Genomic DNA, 19,858 nt, shown 5'->3' with positions numbered 1-19,858 from the left:
AAAAAGCAGCTCATTGAGGACAAGATCAGTAACACCAAAAGGATAAAATAATAAGGGTTGTAAAATAACTGCTAAAGAAATAAAGGGTTAAGAAGCAAGTCTTTAGGGTAAAAGGTGATTTAAATTTCATCAGAAATGAACTGTGATTCAGATCATGCTGTTTTTTCCAGTTTACACATTTTGAATTAATGTAGCATGGATTATGTTGCATAAAACAATGACAATACATGAATTCTACTCATGGAAATTACTCATCCATCAGCCAGTGTCAGGTACATTCAGAAGCACATGCATTATGTTCTGCACTGTAAGTTCAAGTCATTTGTACGTGAATAATGCTAGTTGTGAAAATGAAAACAAGAAGAGATAAGGAAACTTTGGGATCCTTCTGCACTGACTTCTCTTTGACCCAGGAAAGAACAATGAATGTTTGCTTTCCCTTGGAAGGGGTGCCGACAAGGCTACACAAACAAAGAAGCAGAAGCTCAGCTGGTGCAAATTAGTACAGTTGCATTGACTTAATGGAACTGCATCCTTTTCCCCAGCTAAAGATGTGGACACAAATGTTAAAGGTTCCTCTGTTATAATTTTTTCAGGACAAGGATAAATCATGAATCCTTTTACAAATCTTCAAACAGAACTTTTCCCAAGCAGACTTTGCAGACCTGAGTCTGATTTTCTGTTTCTTGAACAGCTCGAAATATTTGATTTCTCTCATAACTGTGCTTTCTCCTAGCTCAGATTCCACATTATTTTGTTGATTTTGTAGTACTGCCCTGAAAATACACCTGTCAGTCCTTCCAGGTCCTCCTCAGTTCACTAGCAGTATGCACTCAAGAGTAATATTCAAGGGGGGCTGGCCATGCATGCCCATATGTTTCCTTCTGTCTCCCCAGAAATGAACTACAGTCTCTGAAAATGAGTAGGCAAAGGCCAACAATTTACCTCAACATAAAGACAGCACTTTAAGAATTCCTTTCAGATGGAGATACCACTGCCATTCACCTAAAAACACAAAACGATTAAATTAGACCATAAAAAGAAAAACATTTGCCAAATTTTACTGCTGTCTGAAGATCTGTCTCCTATATGGGCCTGAAGTGAAGTGATGTCATGTTTGCCTGGAAACTGAACTGTTTTTAAAACAGTAAAAGAATGTTTGTAATAGCTTGTCATTCTCGTCAGTGCTATTAGCATCCAGTAAACTCTCTCCTTGTAAATCCATAGATGTCAAAGGTTTCTGTGGATCTTTTCTAAGCAAGTGTATAGTTTGGCACAGTGTCTGATTGGGCAGAGGTGAAGGATCCTGGTGTACAGATCTTGGATACTGCCATTGTCTCCTCTCTTAGAAAGTCTGGGAGTTTTCTAATGCTAATATTTGGCAAATGCATTTTGGAAGAGGGCCAAAAAACTGCTCTCCTCTGGCTCTGGGAAGACTGGTACTCCAGAAGAAATCAATAGAGTCCAGTAAAAACAGAAAAAAAAAAAAAAACAAACAAATGAAAATGTTTGTTAGTGATTGTATGACTTCTGAGCTTAGATATGCTCTGCCATAGTAGCTTGTTTTTACTCTTCAATAATATTCAGATTAACACCACTGTTAGAGGGATTTTAGCAAAGAAAAACTTATAAAAAGAAGTGTAAGAGGAAATTAGAAAAAAAAAAAAAAGGAGACTGAAACAAGAAGAATGGGAAGAGCAACCTGACTGGAAAAGCAGAGTTTCATGACCAGACATGGACACTGGGAATGAATTCTTTAGAATAAAAAAAAAGACTGACCCATTAGAAAAAACTTTATTTTCAGGAGAATCAAAGAGCAATGTTAATTTGAAGAAAGCATTTTTCTTGAGGCAGGGACAGTTGGATGTTTTTTGTTAATAAAGCAAGATCTGTTCCAGGAAGAATTCCCTAGCAATATGTGTATCTGTATCTGTTTTAATAGTGAAACACTATTAAATTATTACTTGCCATTCTAATTTTGATGCTTTGCTGAAGTTCAGAAAATGGCTGCCAGCCTAAACTGTGAACTGCTTTAAATCACTCCTATCCAGGTGATGATGAATGCTCTCTAGATTTTATCTGTAGAGTGGAAAAAACAAACAAGAATACATTACTCAACTCCTAAGATTTTTTAGAAGCTGAAATTCATCTAAAGGAACACTTGAGTCCTGTCTACCCCCCACTGAACTGATTAGGAATTTCAGCTAAATAAAGAATGAAGGTGAGACTGAAATGTCCATGTAATCAACCTTCACAAAAAATCTAATACAAAGTTAAAACTCTTTTGAGATACGTGCAAACATGGGAGCACTGAAATAATACTGAAAGAAATGAAGGAGGCTTTTTAAAATTCCCAACTTGTGCTTTCCTCAAAGTGTAATTCAAAACTGATTAAAAGTATTAAATCCTTTTTATGCAAAGGGTTAATAACAAAATTCAAATAGTGGTGTGGTGTCCCATGGATACTCAATAATGAAAATTCAAATGCTCATTTCTTAAAGCCTTTTGTGTCCCTTTCCTAGATAATTGGTTTTTTGCCTAATTTTTTGAGGCTATTTAATAACACCTCCTGCTAGACATTTCATGTAAACTCAGCAAGAGGAGGCATCGTGAGTAATAGAAAAGACTTCTGCTCATTTTAAAGCTCAAATTCATACTTTTCTTAACAAAGGAGATCCCCACTGTTAGAGTTTGGCAACCAGCGGGCCAACTGCATTGGGGAAGATTGGATTAGGGGGGCAGCTGACTGTGCAGTAAAGTCTCCACTCCAAAGCAGGATTTTTATGTAAATTCCATTACAATTCATGCTTTTTAGAGATAATGAAATGGATACAAAACACTTCAAGGTTTCCAAGTCAGCAAAATAATGAACAGGGGCATTCAGAAAGTTGATTTAATACATTTTTTTTAACTTTGAGACCCTTGCATGAACAGGATTGGCATCTGTTCAACGTATCACATGGAATTTACTTTTAATACCACTGTCTAAACCCCATAACTTTTCAGGCTATTAGTGATGTGTGAACATCAGCAATCGAGAGGTTTCCTCAGTTTCAGCTCTAATAAGCTGTATCATTTTTCAAGTGTTTGCCCAAAAGCAACTTTATCAAAGAATCAGCCAAATACTTTTTGAAAATAGATTATTTTCAACTCAACAGCTTTTCACAACTGTCTATGAATATGCCACAGCATTTTTTAATCAATGAACTTCAAATAAGAAGAGTCTGTGGTCAAGGGGGGCATTACAATGATCTTCTACTTTGTTCTCTCACATAAGGTGTATATTTGCTGATTACAGAATTAAAATGTATATATATTTAAATATTTGGTATATATTTGTAAAAGTGTGTGTAAATAAACACATGTAGACACACACTAAGAATTTTTAGACTAGAATACTCTCAAATGTTGAGTTCTGCCTTTCAATCCAGCTGATATGAACACCTCTGGTGCAAAATATGCAGTGAGAATACTTCCACCACATTGAAGTGCTCATGCCATCAGGTCTATCAATGATCTTAAATACTAGAAAGACTAAAGACATCATGGGAGGGCCAACACAGAATACCACACACATGTACTACGTAAGAGCTCTGCCTTTGGGTATTTCTCTTCTGTGGTTTGTGTGTTAATTTTAGTATTAACCTGCTACTAGTGATAGTCAGGTTCACAGTACTCAACAAGGTTATGTATTCAGCAACCACATTCAAGGCAAAACTGTACTGCTGATACTGTTAGTATCTTTATACACAATATCCCTACTGATATAAATTCTTTTCTTAGGGGAATGGTGAAAACATCCACTTTTAGGAGCTGAAAGAAGGAAATCTTTAGCAAATATGTAAACTACAGATGTAGAAAGATTAGCAAAGTTCAGAAATTGTAAAATACTGGGGCCACTGACATCTAAAACAGTATTCTTCCCTCTTGGTGTAAGTTTTCCTTCAAACAAACATCTATTTATTTAAATAAAAAGAAATATTCACAATACAGTTTTTCTTCAACATATATAATCAAAACAGAAACTAACTAGTGTTCCAAAAATGTTTCAAAAAAGGCATCAACCAAGATGTGAACCACAATAGAGTTTGTATGATGTGAACATTTAGCTATTAAGGTTCTTTATTATGATTGATGAGGCCAAAAGGTGAGTTTATGAATTGAAGTCTGCAAGTTCTGTTGTTTAATGAAAAACATTGAGAAGCCACAAAAAGAATAATCTGAGAAACAGCTATTCTTATTGTTTACCACAAGATCACACTGATCATATTGTATCATTTAAGAGTGAATGTAATGGGCTTTTCTGAAACAAACAAAAGCAGTAACAAGTTATAAACAAATTTGATTTGTGGGGCGTTTGTGGTTCCAAGTTGTTCATTTGGTTATAATCACATACCTTGCTTTTTCTAGAGAAATATCCAGCCAAACACACTTGCTCCAGAAATAAAAAGGAAAGAAAGAAGCAACAGAGAGAAAGAAAACATGTCAGGATCCTGCCCTGCTTCCACTGTACTGAGCAGTAATTACTCTGGAAATGCTATTAAGCTGGGTACTCAGTGGGCCACGTTCAGCTACCCATATTCATGCAGACTTAACACACTGGCCAGCAGTGAGTCCTCCTGGGCTGTGCTCTGAACACCATCACACAGTGAGCACTTACTAATATGAATAGTCCTGCTGACTTCAATGTAATTATGGAGAAGAAAGAAACTACTCAGGGTGGGTACAGCCGGTATCAAAATCAATCTCAACAGGAATAAGGATGGCAGAATCAAGTCTTCTGGGCACAGCCAGCTCACTTAATGCTATAGCGAAACAGCAAAAAGCATTTATGCCTGATAGACTAAAAACTGGGATGGAAAAAACCCTTTTTAATTAAGAATGATAGGAGTGGAAAATCTTCTTCCTAGAAGAAATAAGAATAAACCCAAGATTCAAGCAGAATCAAAAGAATGATAAAAAAGTCACTCCTTTTTTCTATATTTAGGAAATGAATATACTTGAATTGCTCTTTGTCACAGTGAATAATACTGTCTTCAGGTGGCCATTGTTTCCATGTCACCTTTGAACCACACAAAACCCTCGTCAACATTCTCCTCAAATATTCTGTTGTTTTCTTTCAAGGAGTGATTTACAACAGTTCTCAGTAAGGAATGTGCCACATCCATTAAACATTAATATTGAGTTATAGTTTTCTAAATCATAGCTATCCGCTTTTTAGTCTTGTGCTTGACTTGTATTCCAGGAAAAGAAATACATACTTTTCAGTTCTGTTATTTATTTATTCAGCACTGGGCTCTACTGAAATCTCCTGAAAACAATGAGAAAATGTCTTTTTGCTTGTTTTTAAAAATACCAGAGTTTGCTTGAAATACACAGTGAGAAACAGTACAAATATGAGTAACAATTTTATATGCCTTGAACTGAGGCCGCAGAACAATATGTCATAGCTAGGACAGCTCATGAGGGCTGCCAGAATTCCCACCAAAGGAAAAAGCCTACTATGACCTTATATGGGAAAATGGGAGAAATCCAGAGAAAGTGAGATTTTTATTTAAACTGGAGAAGAACAATAATTCTGACACAGAAGAGATATGTTTCCACTGGACAGCTGGCCTCTAGCTATCCCATCACATTCACGGGTACTCCTGCCTCTGATGCCTTTTCTGAATACAATTTACTGTATCACTTGAGCAGGTATTTAAAATCATGTACAACAATACCACTGAAATGAATGGAAGTAACTATGTGTTTAAAATTAGACACGTGCTTAAATGTAAGGCAGAATGAAGTACATAACCCTCTCACTATGGTATGTTCAAGTTGTCCTTGAAGTTTGGTCAGTGAAAACACACAAAGTCACAGAGCTATTCACAACATCTCAGGAGTCTTGTCTGTGACACTCATTCCAAGGCAATAGACCCTGGATCCATGGGGAAGATGACTGCAGCATGCTGGAGGTATTGGCTTCCATGAGCACTTTTTGCTGGCTATGCAGCAGAATCTGCTGTGCTCAGAAAAACGCATGTCCTAGGGGAAGGATTTGGAACTAAAGCACTCCAGAGCATTCTGAAACTCGACAAATCAAGTGATCAAAGTATTAGTTATTATTTTTTTAAGACATCAGTATTTTCAGTATTTTCTCACTGTAATCTAAGCACAATCTTCCAACTACCATCTAGTTATATTGGACTCCACTCTTAACCACCCAGCGCCCCAAGCATGGTAAAAGTGTTGGTGCCTAATAGAGCACTCTGGAATTCATCTGGAGACCCTGGGAAGCCCCAAGCCATACCAGTGTCTAGCATATACTGCTTATTGTCAATTTTGTAATCTATGGTAGTTATTACATTTCAAATACAAAGAAGTCTGCACTATATAATGTGAAAGAGAAGACAAAGCAACTCCATCTCAACATATGCAGCAGACAGTAAAAGCATTTCTCTACATGCACATGAGGAAATTAACAGCATTCCCCACACATTCATTCAAAGCAGTGAACATGCTGTGCTGGATGCACATATACATCAGAGAAGCAAAATTGCTTTAAATAATCAAAATACACAAAGGAACATTTTCTGTGTGGCTGGAAATAACCCTGACAAATGTTAATGTTTAGCAAATGAAAAACATTCTTTAAGAAGCAACATAAAAAACAGAGCAAATTTTCAGATGCATACAAAATAAGCTCCTGTATTAACCTGTGTTTCACTGCCTAGTTGTATACAAAGATCATTGTGTGATGAACAAGTACATTCAAACTCCATTTTTTTTTCCTGAATTATGAATGTATTTTGGCAAGATCCAGAGAAGGTCAACAGCATGATTAAAGATATGAAGACGTTCCATATGGTGAGATACCGAAAAGGAGTGGACTACCTTAGTTTAGCAGCAGTTTTTGCTGATGTATAAAGTAATGAATGACAAGGACAGACCTATGTATTTTTCCCTGTGTATATCAACAGACAAAAGAGTTTCATCCAAATTAAGGAACAGCGATTTTAGTGTCCCTGCTATTACATTACTCAGCATATAATTAATCAGTGAAATTCGTTGCTGCACTAAAATACTGAGATAAATTGATTGCAAACAGGATTAGTCACACACGGATAAGACCAACATACTGATTAAGACTGCGTAGGACGATATACAACTTCCATTTCTCGGGCTACCAATTTTGATTCCTCAGAACACAGCAACTGCAAAGTCCAGAAAAAAAGCTATGCACTGGTATTTTCTGGGTAGGGGAGAAAAAAACTACATACAGTCTTTTGTCATGGTCTTTGAAAGGTGTGAAGCATCAAACAAGAGGGCTTACTTTACTATGACAAGTTCTGTATTACAGTTGCCTACAAGACATTTTTTTCTAATTGAGAATATTGACAATATATAATAAGTAAATAAAAACTGAAATTGAAAAGCAAGATTGAGTTGTAGCTAGTGTTTACAATAAATGAAGCTCAAATCCTGCTGTTATGTTTCTGACAACTTTAATAATAATAGATCATCTTGTTTTAGTTGCACACTGAGAGGGGGCTGCAAGGTGTGTCACCCACAAGAATGACTAATATGCTTATCACTTTAGAAGCAGAACTATCTGAATTCTGCTTGCTAACTACAGGGCAGTGCAAATTACCCCAACAGCACCGTGAGTTCTTTCTCTACCTTGCTTACAGGCCAGGATTGCTTAGTCCCAATGTATTAATAAGTAAGTGCAAGTATTTCAACAATCAGCATTTTAGCATTTGCATGCAAACTCTCATGCTGTGTAATTATACACAGTGCTGGCACTCAAATTAATTAAAGCTGATTTCTCCGTGACTGCAAACTGGTCATATCCCCAGACTTGCTCTAGTATGAAGTCATCACCCTATATTCAACATGACACTTTATGTCCCTAGCATTCTTAGCAATGCTAATATGCAACAACTGTAAATTAGGCAATATTTTACACAGCAGCTGACAACCACTGGTTAGTTGTTGAGTTCCTCCTCCCCCTCCCCCCGACACTTTCCACATAAAAATAAGAAACCAGTTATTTCCATTGTGCTTGCTTTGTAATTATCTGAACTAACAATGTAAACAAATTACATACATTGTTTCAACAGATACTCGCCCATGTTTGATTAGGGGTTACAGAAAACTTATAAAACACAAAACCCAAAAACAACATCAACAATGTTTGTTTGATGCTAACATGCAATTAGTCTCTGACAATTTCAATGTTAATTTAAAAACTCCTTCTCTTTATCTTTTTCTCTGAAATGGTTTTTTACTCTTAAAAGGCATGCTCTTGCCAGGCAAGAATAGGGAATTGAGGAGGCAGAGCAGAAGAGCTGACTGTTAGATTTCAGGACTCCTCATCAAATAAAGTGGAGCTGTAGAAGAGACAGTTCTTTGCAGCAGAGATCCATAAATGCTGACTTCTGGGGCAGTGCTGAGTTCCAGTCTCTTTCACAATAAAGTTGCCTGCTCTAACTTTATAATTTGGTTGAAAGAACTCCTTTCTTAATACATTTTTTCAGCAGAGATCTCCTCTGAGAAATTAAACATTACTATGATCTTTTATCTTACAAATATGACTGCAATAGGACCATTCTACTATAACCTTCAGAAAGAGAAAAGAATACAATCAAGCCTATTGGTATTTTACATTTACAAAATTTCATACAGACTGTTTCTTCAGCTACAAAACTGAATTACTCCAAGAGAGTTTATAGCTTTATTTCCTTGGAGCCATAGACTGCTCTTGGTGCAGAGCTGCTCTCCTAGAGCTTCTCCTACTCATACCAGTAATTTACCATAGTGAGTGACAACAACAGTTTAAAAAATGCTCTGACTCTCCCACTAAAGTAAACTCCCAAGTAAGATCAGACCATTTGTTCTTCTCTCCACAAAATTTGGTCCTCAGAAAAGGCAGAGTCAAAATACGGCAAAAGAGAATTGTACAGGTTGATATCATCATAGTTTCTTTAAGCTAGCATAAATCATAAAGAGAATTTCTGTATTCTAACAGCAATAAGCAGCATAGGAAGTTCTCTTCCCTCCGTTAACACAGAAACTGTTGAAATACAATGAACAGATCAAACCCTACCTTCTTTAGCCTGAATTGAAATACTGTTGTGGCTGTTATGCACCTTCCTTCAGTGTTGAGCATGTTCAGCTTTGGTGGATTTTAGGTTCATTTTCATCACTTATAAAAAAATATAAATCAGAAAAAAAGGCATGTCAGCTCACATTATTTTGACATGGTGAGAACATGGAAATGCTAGAAAGACTTATTTTGGGTTAACAAACTAGAGATAACTGAAACATAGAGTGATAAATATAGACTTGGCAAATATTTGCAGAAACAACTGAGCTTAAACAACTAGAATGTTTATAATGTCTTTGATAATATTTTAAAACTTAGCAATAGCCTAAGTTCTGTGAGTCCTAATTAAAATCAAGAAACACTGAAACTAGGCAAAGGCAAAACCCATTCCCATATCCTTCTAAATGTTTGTTTCTTTTCAAATGCTACAGGATATATTCACATACTTCTGCTCTCTACTTGGACAGGCCAGGCCCAAAGACAGGTTTCTATTCATAGAACCACAGAATAAGCTGAGTTGGAGGGACCCTCAAGGATCACTGAGTCCAGCTCCCAGCCCTGCACAGCACCATCCCCAAGAGCCACACCACCTGCCCAAGAGTATCCTCACCAGCACTGCTGCAGTTCATGTAACACTAGAAGCAAACAGTATTTTGTAGCATTTCTTGTGTATTATGCTAGGACCATAATGTTGTTTGAGCCCTGTCTGCAATGCTAATTTCTACAGGCTGTAGTACCAACACCGCCAATGCTCCAATGGAGAGAGTAAAGCCTCTTACATCTGTAGCTGGTGTTTACTCCTGGGGAAGGCATAAATCAATACCAAAAAAATGATAGACCAAAGGGAATCATTGTGCAATTGCCCTTCTTCAGCACTGGAGATATCATTCTTCATGGTTTTGAAAGCTCAGGTTTACGGTACTACCTATAAATGCTATGATCTCTGTTAAATATTTCAGAAGACATTCAACATCAGTGATATATTCAGCTTGCAGCTGGGGCAGCACAGTTTCAGCAGCAGAGTAGGAACTGGATTTTGGCCACAAAATCCTTTCTGGATTAATGCTTTCTCAAAAATGCCAGTGAACACAGTTCTCTAATTCTCACCTGGTCATCCTCCACAAACCTCTGTAAATAGGATCAGTTCAGGGTGGATCCTCAGGTTAGCACACACCTCATGAAGTTGCATGAGTGGGCATAGACAGGAATGAGACCAGAGGTCAGCCCTGATACCAAGACTTCACACAGGCCCTGTGCATCCAAGAGAAGGAGATAACAGATGCAACCCAACAAAAATGTGACTTCAGTATCCGGTGCTCCTCTATTCTGACATGGGGAAGCACTCTTGTAAGTGCTAAGATAAGGTGAGATATAGATAAGATGAGTCTGTTCACCATCTCTGAGCTTCACAGGCATGTCACTACCAATCAAATGTATACTAGAATTACTTGGAAAGAAGTCAACAGCCTGTGCCATCACGCTCCAGAGTGTGCTGCTTTTCTGAGGCAGCTGAGCTATATGAAAAAATGATAGGCACTATGGGGCCATTGAATAAAAAGTATTATGTTGTTATTACTGTTATAAAGAAATAAATAGATGATCACTGAAGTGATCAAGTAAACTATTGCCCTTCTCAGGAATTGTTTAGATATGCCATGTCTGTCTGGAGAAAAAGAAAAGCATGCAGTATAGAGACCTCTGATGAGCCCATTTAATTTTAAGTGCAGGAACAGCTTATACTACTTGAGAAATTACCAAAAACTTTGTAGACAAATTTCCACCTCTTCTTGTTCATTAAAAGAGATGTTTGGAAGACAAGGACTTTATAGTCAAGGACACAAAGTGTATGAACTCTCCAAAAGGATGCTGGAAATAACAACATATGAAACAATAGTTCTTTGTTGGTTCCAGCTGCTGTCCATTCAGTTAATTTTAAAAGAACTATTAGAAATCCAGAGTTGGAAAGACACAGGTTTTCTAATCCAGTAACCATGATTTCCTTACAGGTGATATGTTACCTAGAGCACAACAACAGTGTTGTTTTGGTACACCTGAGAAACCTTCTATTAGACTAACTTTATAGTTAGTTTAAATAAGTTTAAATAAGTGAGATGCAAAAAGTTAACCTGAGGTGTAAATATCAGAATAAATGCCATCTGAAAAAAACCAGCCAAGAGCAATCACAGATGCAGCCAACAACTCTACAGTCTACCACATAAAAAACATGTTGAACACAGCCCTGGAAGGGACCTCTGTTTTTTCAAGCTACTGAAAAAACTGTAATCCTCAATGTATCTTATACATTAATCCAAAATGTGGAAGCTTAGAAAAGAACTATGTATAGCAAAGTAGCCTTTCTAGCCAAGTAATAGAGTTAGTAATAGACTGCTTACCCCAAGGACACTCTGGGATTACTCTATTTTGCCATGTACAAACTGAGAAGTTGCATAACAACTGATGAAAAAGACATCAGTTATTGATCATTCAGATAATAAGGATTTCTGTTGAGCTTAAAACATAAACAGGTCAAGAGTAAAGGAGCAAGATTTATTACACTGAGTTTGTATTACCAATGGGACTAAAAGCAGCAAGCTGCTGCTCAGCTTTTATACCCTGGTTCATTTTCATGTCTTGCAGTCCAAGAATCTCAAAGTTCTACATAAAATTTAATTCAAAGCTCTAATAATAAGAGATGGCTGAAGCTTACAGAGAAATTGTTGAAACTGATTCTGCTGCTTACTCTTTGTGACTGAGCAGATGCATTTCTAAATTTTCCTTCCCACCATTTACCAGCTCCTTCTCCACTAAATTTAGGATTGAATGCTCATTTTCTGAACATTTCCCATTCTGTTGGGTTTGTTCCACTTTTGAGAATCAGTAGGTCAAATGTGCTGCAGACTATTTTGTTAGACTTGTTAAAATCAAATTGAAACTGTATGATTAATGATATGACTCATCTATGTTGGTTTGTTGGTTTTTTTAAACAGGAAAGTAAACAAGTACTTGTCTAAAGCTCCACCTGCTTTGCTGCTGTTATGGTGCTGTGCATATCAGAGAAAACAATTCCCCCTTCTCAAGGCTGAACTAAAATTAGGCTCCACCTGCAAGATGTTAGTGAAATCTTACACAGCTGCATTCCAGAGACAAGTTCCACAGATTGCTTTTGGAAAGCACTGCGCATTTCTGGCAAAATCAAAATCAAAGTTGTTAGCTTTTTTTTGCCTAACTTTTCAAAAATGTATTATTAATGATAAATGTAATTATTATCACACTAATCATGCTGATAAGTAATCTCAAAAATAGATCCATTTAAAATGTAATTTTACACCCACATCCCACTGTATTTAACCACTTCTTTGCAAATGCAGGCAGTAATCATAATAATACTTAGCACTTAGACAGCACTTTATTCATTTATAGACACTTCTGTGGCACTCATCACCAGAGTAACTTTATTTTCTTTATTATGTCTTCAAAGTGCTGCACTGACATTAACAAATTAATCCTCATGGCACTTCAGTGGGAAAAGAATAAGTCTGATCATGCACTATTTACTAAGCAAAACTCTGCCCTCACCCACCCCCAATAACCTTCTGCTCACTAACAGAGTATGAATATTGGAACATAGATCACAAGGATTACAGAGCCCTTAAAACAAACTCAAATTCCAACTTTGAAGGGACAGACAATTGCTACTGAATTCAAAAGTAGAAGGGTCCAAATTATATTCCTACCCTTTCTTACAATAATTCTTTCTGACAAGTGAATTCTAAATATTCCAATGTATGGAATTGTTGGAAGTGTCTATGCAACTGTAAACAAAACAAACCTAAAACAAATCACTATTTCATGTAGCAAATAGGAGTGTGTTACATAGAGTTTCTCTTTCCAGAGGTGATGGGCTTTTAAGACCTTCATTTATAAAGACAGCTTATGCATATTCGAGATGTAAGTGAAGTTTGTGTTGGTTTTCATTCTCTGTGTTTGCAGAAAGACAATTGCTTGTATGAGACTTTTCATAATAATTGAAATGGGAAGTGGATTAACCAGATGTAAGTCAGTTAATATAGTAAACAAAAGATGAAAACAGATCTTGTCTTATTATATATTTGATAGCTCCTCTGCAGACAATTTTAATAAATGAGAAAATATAAGAAAACATCTCGGATGTGCAGCGTCATTAACTAGTTGTAACACAATATAATTGATACCTGTAACTCATGACACACCCACAACGGATAATTAATGTCACCATTTATTTTGCATGCTAAGATGCTAACATAAAAGTAACTGAATAAAAATAGGCGACCAACTGCAGTGCATGAGCAAACATTTTGTTTACCGTGCTTCCCAGTTGTTACTGTCAAAATAGAGCTATAAAAGGAGGTTTAACTCTCAGCTCCGAGGTAGTGAACTCCTCTCTTAGCACACTATAGGCCATTAAAGACTTGACGGCCCCCTGAGCCCCAGTAATTCTAGTGCACAATATAACAAGTCACACAGGGCGGGGTGGGAGTGGGCTGGGGCACTTAGGTAAGTTTCACTCATTGCAGTAGCCCAAGGGAGCGGTGCATCAAGCCAGCTGCACTGGCTCAGTTCATCCTGTAACTTTACACTATTTTCCCTCTAAGTCACTACTAATCCCTCGGGTTTACATGTTTTTTGGGCGGCATCAGAGAAAAGCAGTGTGAAATTGCCTGAAAGCCTCTTTATAAATAAGACTTATGATATAGACCAGTTCTGTTGTTGAAAGATGGAAAGAAACGCCCTTGAGGATTGCAAGAACCATTTTACAGGTCTCCTACTGTGATGTTTTTTGTCTCTGTCTAATGACTGATAACTTAAAAAAAAACCCAACAAACAAACAATCATTCCCAGCTTCCTCTTCTAATTGAAGTCAGCTCTGTCTGGTTTATTTTTGGTCAACTACAACAATACACCCATTAGAAAATATCCTTTGCTTAGTTATTTTGGCCATCTTGTTACTAACAAATTTACTCTTTTTAAAGATTTGTCTTACTCCCTGGAAATTTTTAACACTTTGGGAGAAATTCCAACCTGGCTGTGTGGGTATGGTTTCACTGAAGGTAAGAGAAGGTAAATCCACTTCACATGCACGTTTATGAGAGGCATATGCTGCTAGTCTTGCATCTCTGCCTAATATTCTGTGCTACAAACTGAGACACACTGAAGGTCACCAGTCCAAGGAGAAATTTCCAGCTGACCCTGCATATTGTTTAAACCCAACCTCAGTTGTTACTGTGAATTTGAAAAGCCATTTCATATTGGCAGAATTGTAGTTTAGGGATATATGTTCATTAATCATGCAAAAACTACTACAAGATGACGGAAAAGATGGATGCTGCCCAATTCAGGACCAACAAACCAGGTCTCCTTTATAAGAAACAAACGTAAATGGTAGTTAAGAATTTTTTTCCTTTGTTTTAATGTTAAAACCTGGAAAATTCCAAATTCTCACAGAGTAAGAGTATTTCAAATCACATCAAATGAACTATCTCCTGAGCTGATGCCTGACTCTTTATCTAAAAACAGCCTTTAAAATTAACAGTCTCAGGGATGCCATCTAAGGCAGTACTATCTCAATGACTTTTCTAGCAGCCACGGCCCCTGATTCTGCTGCTGATAGCTCTCAAAGGAGTACCACACACGAAACATCCCTAATGCCCACCAAACATGCAGAGTACCCATTGTGTTACCTTTGTGAGAGTATGTTTGGTTGCGTTCTCAAGGTTCACCTTTTGGGAAAGTTTGTATGCTGCAGCTGATTATACAACAGCCTTCAGGGATCTACTAGTAACATTTGGAATCGGTCATTAGATTATGTAATATTCTCTGGTTGCAAAATAATTAATAATACAATCCCTATTTCTGAATTTACAGCTTCTATTTCTTTAGTATTTATTTTATTTTGGATAGGGAAAAAACGTGTTGCAGAGATAATTATATCTTCTGTCAATCACCTTCAAGAACAAAGATTTTTTTCTTTTTGTAACATTGGTTATGACATTTGAACCACACTGAGGAACTGTAAATTGGACTACTGGCTTTCCACTAAGCAAAGGTTAAAACATTCATCTTTGAATGACAACATTTTTTATGATTCTAGCTGAAGATATTTACCTTTTAACTACAGTGAAAGGATTACTAACTTCAAGACACTTTCATTTTTAGTGGAAGAAGTAATATATCTTCATAACTACACCTATATGGATACCTGTCTATTGGTACTAGAAACCTTGACTGGAAATTAGGTGGTGCTTGGGATAAATTTATCCTTTAGGCAGAAATATGGATGAAACAAGTGCAAAACTATGTCTGCATTGATGGTTCATTGACCAATTTGCTATTGATTCTGTGATAAACAGCATCAACTCCCTTTATGTTGAAACCTACAAAGTTCCATAGCAGACAAGCTGAAAAGCCACTACTTTTTGATGATAATTTTTTGTTAAAGTCAGAGACAAAAATCCTGTCCAGTGTCCAGTGAGGTTCATTCAAGACCCTCAAAACAGAATGAGATGCAGAACTGATTAGTGAAAAATTAAGAGTTTCATCCAAATAAATTACCTGAGTACTTGCTTTGGAATTATTCTCTATTTTGTCACAAATTGCCATCTATATATGAAACAGTATGAAACAGAATAGAACTAATTAGTGTGCATGAATATAACTGGAAGATAGAATGACAAAAATCTACTTCGAATATTTTTCTGTGGAAGGATCCTCTCATCATAACAAATGAGATGTATATATATATATTTAATGGATAAGCATATCTCCAAAAACTACACTGTTGACAGAAAATGATCAAAAAGCAGTCATTATACGTGGCAAATGTTTGGATAATTCAGGCAACAGAACATTTTCCCATGTTTTTTTCCAGCATCTTTCACCCATGCTACACACAAAACACTTGTTAATTTATGTAAGTTTTTATTTAGGGAAGGTGTTCTCCTACTTAGACTCAAATAGTTTTGAGTTTGCCCAGAGAATTCGGTGAAACTGTAAGTTAATCTGAAAAATCATATCCCAGGTTTACAGGACTTAATAGCTAAGAATGTGATGGTACATTAGTGAGCTTTACTCCTACTAATGGCAAAATCAATCACTGCAAGGCGACCTTTATTGTTTACTTCCATTATCCCTTTTGTACATGGATTTTCTGAAAGACATGCTATTTCATGTTGTATACCTGCCCTAAAAACATTGGAGGAAGAGATCAATGGCATGGCCTTGAATGCTTTGTTTATCACAGCATTTTTCAGAACAGAAGTATGTTTCTATGTGGCAGAAGTTACTTTTGACATGCAGATCAAGCAAGATGGTCAATACAGAGTCGTCCCTTTTGGAGCATTCCAGTCATTCCACAGTGGGACGCCTCTTCTTTCAGCTTCTCCAGCCTCTGGTTTCCTTTTGTACCTCGGTGTCTTACCATTGCCCCTTTGGCACAAATTCCTTAGCAGAGACATTTTCTGAATTTGATCTCTCAAGCGGAGTTTCTTCCTTTCCTTTCCCTTCCAAAAAATTCTGTGACAAAGTCTTTACTCTGACATTCTCTTCCTCATAAGTAGTTGTTCTCAGATGCTCTAGTAATCTGCAAATTGGTGCAAGCTTTTTTAGCTGAGAATGAATGAGGAGGATAGTAATCTGGATTGTTCTGCTTCAACAATATGCCATGGCCTTTTCTCAGGGGAGAAGAATAGTGAGGGAAACTTTGGACCTATTCATTAGTTTGACTGATATTTTTTTCTTAGCTGACAGCTAGCACTGAGAGTACTTCAAAGGTATTAAAGAAGGAACAGAGGGCCAGCACATCCATTAAATCCATTTATTTAATAAACCATAAAAAGCTTCAGTGCATGAGTGAGATGTCTGCAAGTGCATGGAGCCATCTTTCTCCCCAGCCTTTTCCTACCACTGTTAGGGATCAAGAGGAACTGGAAATCATAAGCTTTTTGAGAATGGCAACACTTTGACTTTAATAAACAACATTGCTTATTTAAAGCAATCTGCATAGCAAGGCAAAAAAGCCCAGGTTTAATACAAACCAGTCAGACTTGAGCCAGCAATGAGAAGACTTTGAGAGATTCCAACACAAGATGGACATCAGTATGTAACACGTATGTAACATTCTCCTTAGCAACAGTATCAGCAGGTTTGGCAGAGAGCTCTCACAAAGCTGTGCTAGATCAGAACTAGATTAACTTGGCTTTACTTTCCCATTTCTTGAGACAGTCACCTCCGGCACTTGTAGCAGCATTCACATTCCCCTCGGTCCCTCGGTAATTAGAAATTCCTTGAGGCTAAATGGATATTGGAAGCATATGCAAACTCACTTGAAGATCTTGGCCAGTAAGACACTGATGAATTAATGGGAACCAAGCTGGTGCCAAATCCAAACTTTCTAGAGAACCTTCAAGTGTCAATTTGCAGCCTGAAAATATTTACCTTAGATAAGTTATCACAACCTACATATTGAATTTTGCTGGTATCTTGCCTAGTGTGCTACTGTAGCAGATGATATTACAGGTCACTTCAGGGTGATGAAGACTAGGTTTTGTTTCCTTTTGAAGTTCACCTTGAACACTCACTACTGAGGACAAAGTGAATGCAAGACCCAGTCATACATGTATCATGTAATCAGAGAGTCTGACTGTCACCTACCAGCTATTACCAGCTGTTGGGCCACAGGTGTAGGTCAGTGGGGTCATTCACTCCACTGAGGTACAGCTGTGACTTCAATACTGAACTGATGTTGGCCAAAAATGGGCAAGAAATAATTTGGTGCTGCTGTCCTAGTTCTTCTGTATTTCATTACCTTTTCTGTTTTTTTTGGGGTTTTTTTTTTTTTTTTTTTGGTTTGGTTTGGTTTGGTTTGTTTTTTTTTTTTTTTGAGACTAAATGGGTGCTCTTGGCTGAGGTGTGCCAGTTATGTTTCATACTTCAACTTTTTTGTTTATTTTAATTTGACTGCTTTAAAATTCTTTGCTTGTGTTGGCAATATTCACCAGGTGTGTGCTGGCAGTTTTCTGAGAAGTCTTTTGTTGTAATGTATCAGCTGACTTTGAACTTGACACTCTTAGACAAGAGGTAAAGAGCATACCTGAAATTATGATGCACAATCTACACCTCACACATGACTCAGGAGTTCTGTTCGACTTTTTAGAGGAGAACAAATCTGCAGCTTTAATTTTGCAAGGTTCTGTGCACTCTCCAGAGTGCTGGTAGCAGCTGTTAACTGCCAAATGCTATTTCCAGGGTTGTACCTCCATTAATCATTGTGCAGGTGCATGAACAAAAAGTGGTTTTCTGGCATGATAAGGTGTTCACTTCAAGAAGTTGAAGTTAGACAAAACAGCTATATTGATGTTAAGTCTATTTAATATGAAGGGGGGAAAAAAATCAGCACTTTTCTTATAAAAATAACAAAATAATTTGTGACAGAATTATTATAAGTTTTAGGATTTTCATAAACAGTTCTATTTTTTTTATAAGGGAAAAAAAGAAAGAAAAGTTCTGTATCTTTTAATATAAATTATTCTCCTGTGTACCTAGTACTCATTGTGGTTGTAGTCCCAGATTTATATTTTGCAGGTGTTATTTTCCAAGCCAGGTCTAAAGACTGGATATTGTTTTTCTCGGAGCAACTATGAAAAACTGAATAGCTGTTTTCTATATTGGAAAAAACAGCCCAAAATCCATTTATATGGATCATGTCATATAGTTTATATAAGGTAACAGTAATCTTTCATAAAGCTTTGTATAGACAGCTCATTCAGGTTATTCTGAAGTAAACATCGCATTAATTGTCCACGCAGTTTTCTATCTACAAAAAAGGATGTGATTTAATACACAACTTTGGGGCTCTAGCCACTGTGTGCATGTAGGCAGGACCCAAATCCTCTTAATCAGAGTGCTTTTGACATGCTATCAAGTCTTCTTGCCTTTCGTGCAAGGATCACCTGAGTTCACCATAAGCTAACAGTGCAACCTGTTAGTGAAGTCTGTTCTGGTATATAACATTTTCTATGAGAGAAGAAATGTCAGTGTCCTGTAAACTGAGTGAGGAACACTGAATATTGCCCAGGATGGTATTCACAAAATTAGAGCTGGAAAAAGCTGAGACGTGATTTCAGACACAACCTTCTCCAAGCACAGAACAAGAACAGAGACCTCTTATAGTTGCTTCCTATTTTTGCATTAGGCAGTGGAGCTCACCTGCCTGGTCACGTAATGTCTTGTAAAGAGACTTCCCTATCAAAACTTCCTCTGGAGGAACTGTGCTTGCCTTTAGCATATGCCACAGCAAATTTCTTGTCACTGTTGGGCACCCTGAGTCTTTAGAGTGCCATCTGAAGGACAAGGCTCTAGCGCTAAAAGAATATTGTCTAATTTATAGCTAATGTTTTCATGCAATACTGTTTTCTTAAATTTCAATTGGATTCTCTTCAGTTTTCAAAGCCCAATTTGCTTGTGGCAAAAAAAAAAAGTTTTCCATCAAACAGTTTTAAGTGCCAGTTCCCTTCAGCAGTTCATGTCTACTATTAATAGTCAGATGTGTGGCACCATCATTGTTCATCCCATGCAAAGCATATTCAGAGCTGAAAGTGATTTGGAGAGGAAAGTTTCAAAGGTGACAGTTGTTCATCAAAAACCCCATTGCTCTTCTGTTCCATGAATTTTTTACTCTGATCTTTACTCTAATATATACTCATATACTCTAGAAATCTGCTGTATCTCACA

The 19,858-nt window shown here is 37.0% G+C and overlaps 1 protein-coding gene across 11 annotated transcripts in view; it reads right to left on the bottom strand.

Moving 5' to 3' along the window:
* The window catches only part of ADGRL2 (adhesion G protein-coupled receptor L2), a 385,203-nt gene that overhangs the window by 194,533 nt on the left and 170,812 nt on the right, over nucleotides 1–19,858 (bottom strand). For 5 of the 11 annotated variants that reach the window (XM_072933004.1, XM_072933002.1, XM_072933005.1 and 2 more), the window contains one exon: nucleotides 9,095–9,193. The exons of 4 other annotated variants lie outside the window; for them this stretch is intronic. The gene's annotated coding sequence lies outside the window, so the exon portion shown is untranslated. Of the gene's footprint in view, nucleotides 1–945; nucleotides 1,006–9,094; nucleotides 9,194–19,858 lie in introns of all 11 variants that reach the window. 2 more of the 11 variants (XM_072933009.1, XM_072933011.1) reach the window with 1 other exon arrangement.

This window comes from Taeniopygia guttata, chromosome 8 (genome assembly GCF_048771995.1).
Source record: "Taeniopygia guttata chromosome 8, bTaeGut7.mat, whole genome shotgun sequence".
Lineage (NCBI taxonomy): Eukaryota > Metazoa > Chordata > Aves > Passeriformes > Estrildidae > Taeniopygia > Taeniopygia guttata.
This window is presented reverse-complemented; position numbering and strand designations above follow the sequence as displayed.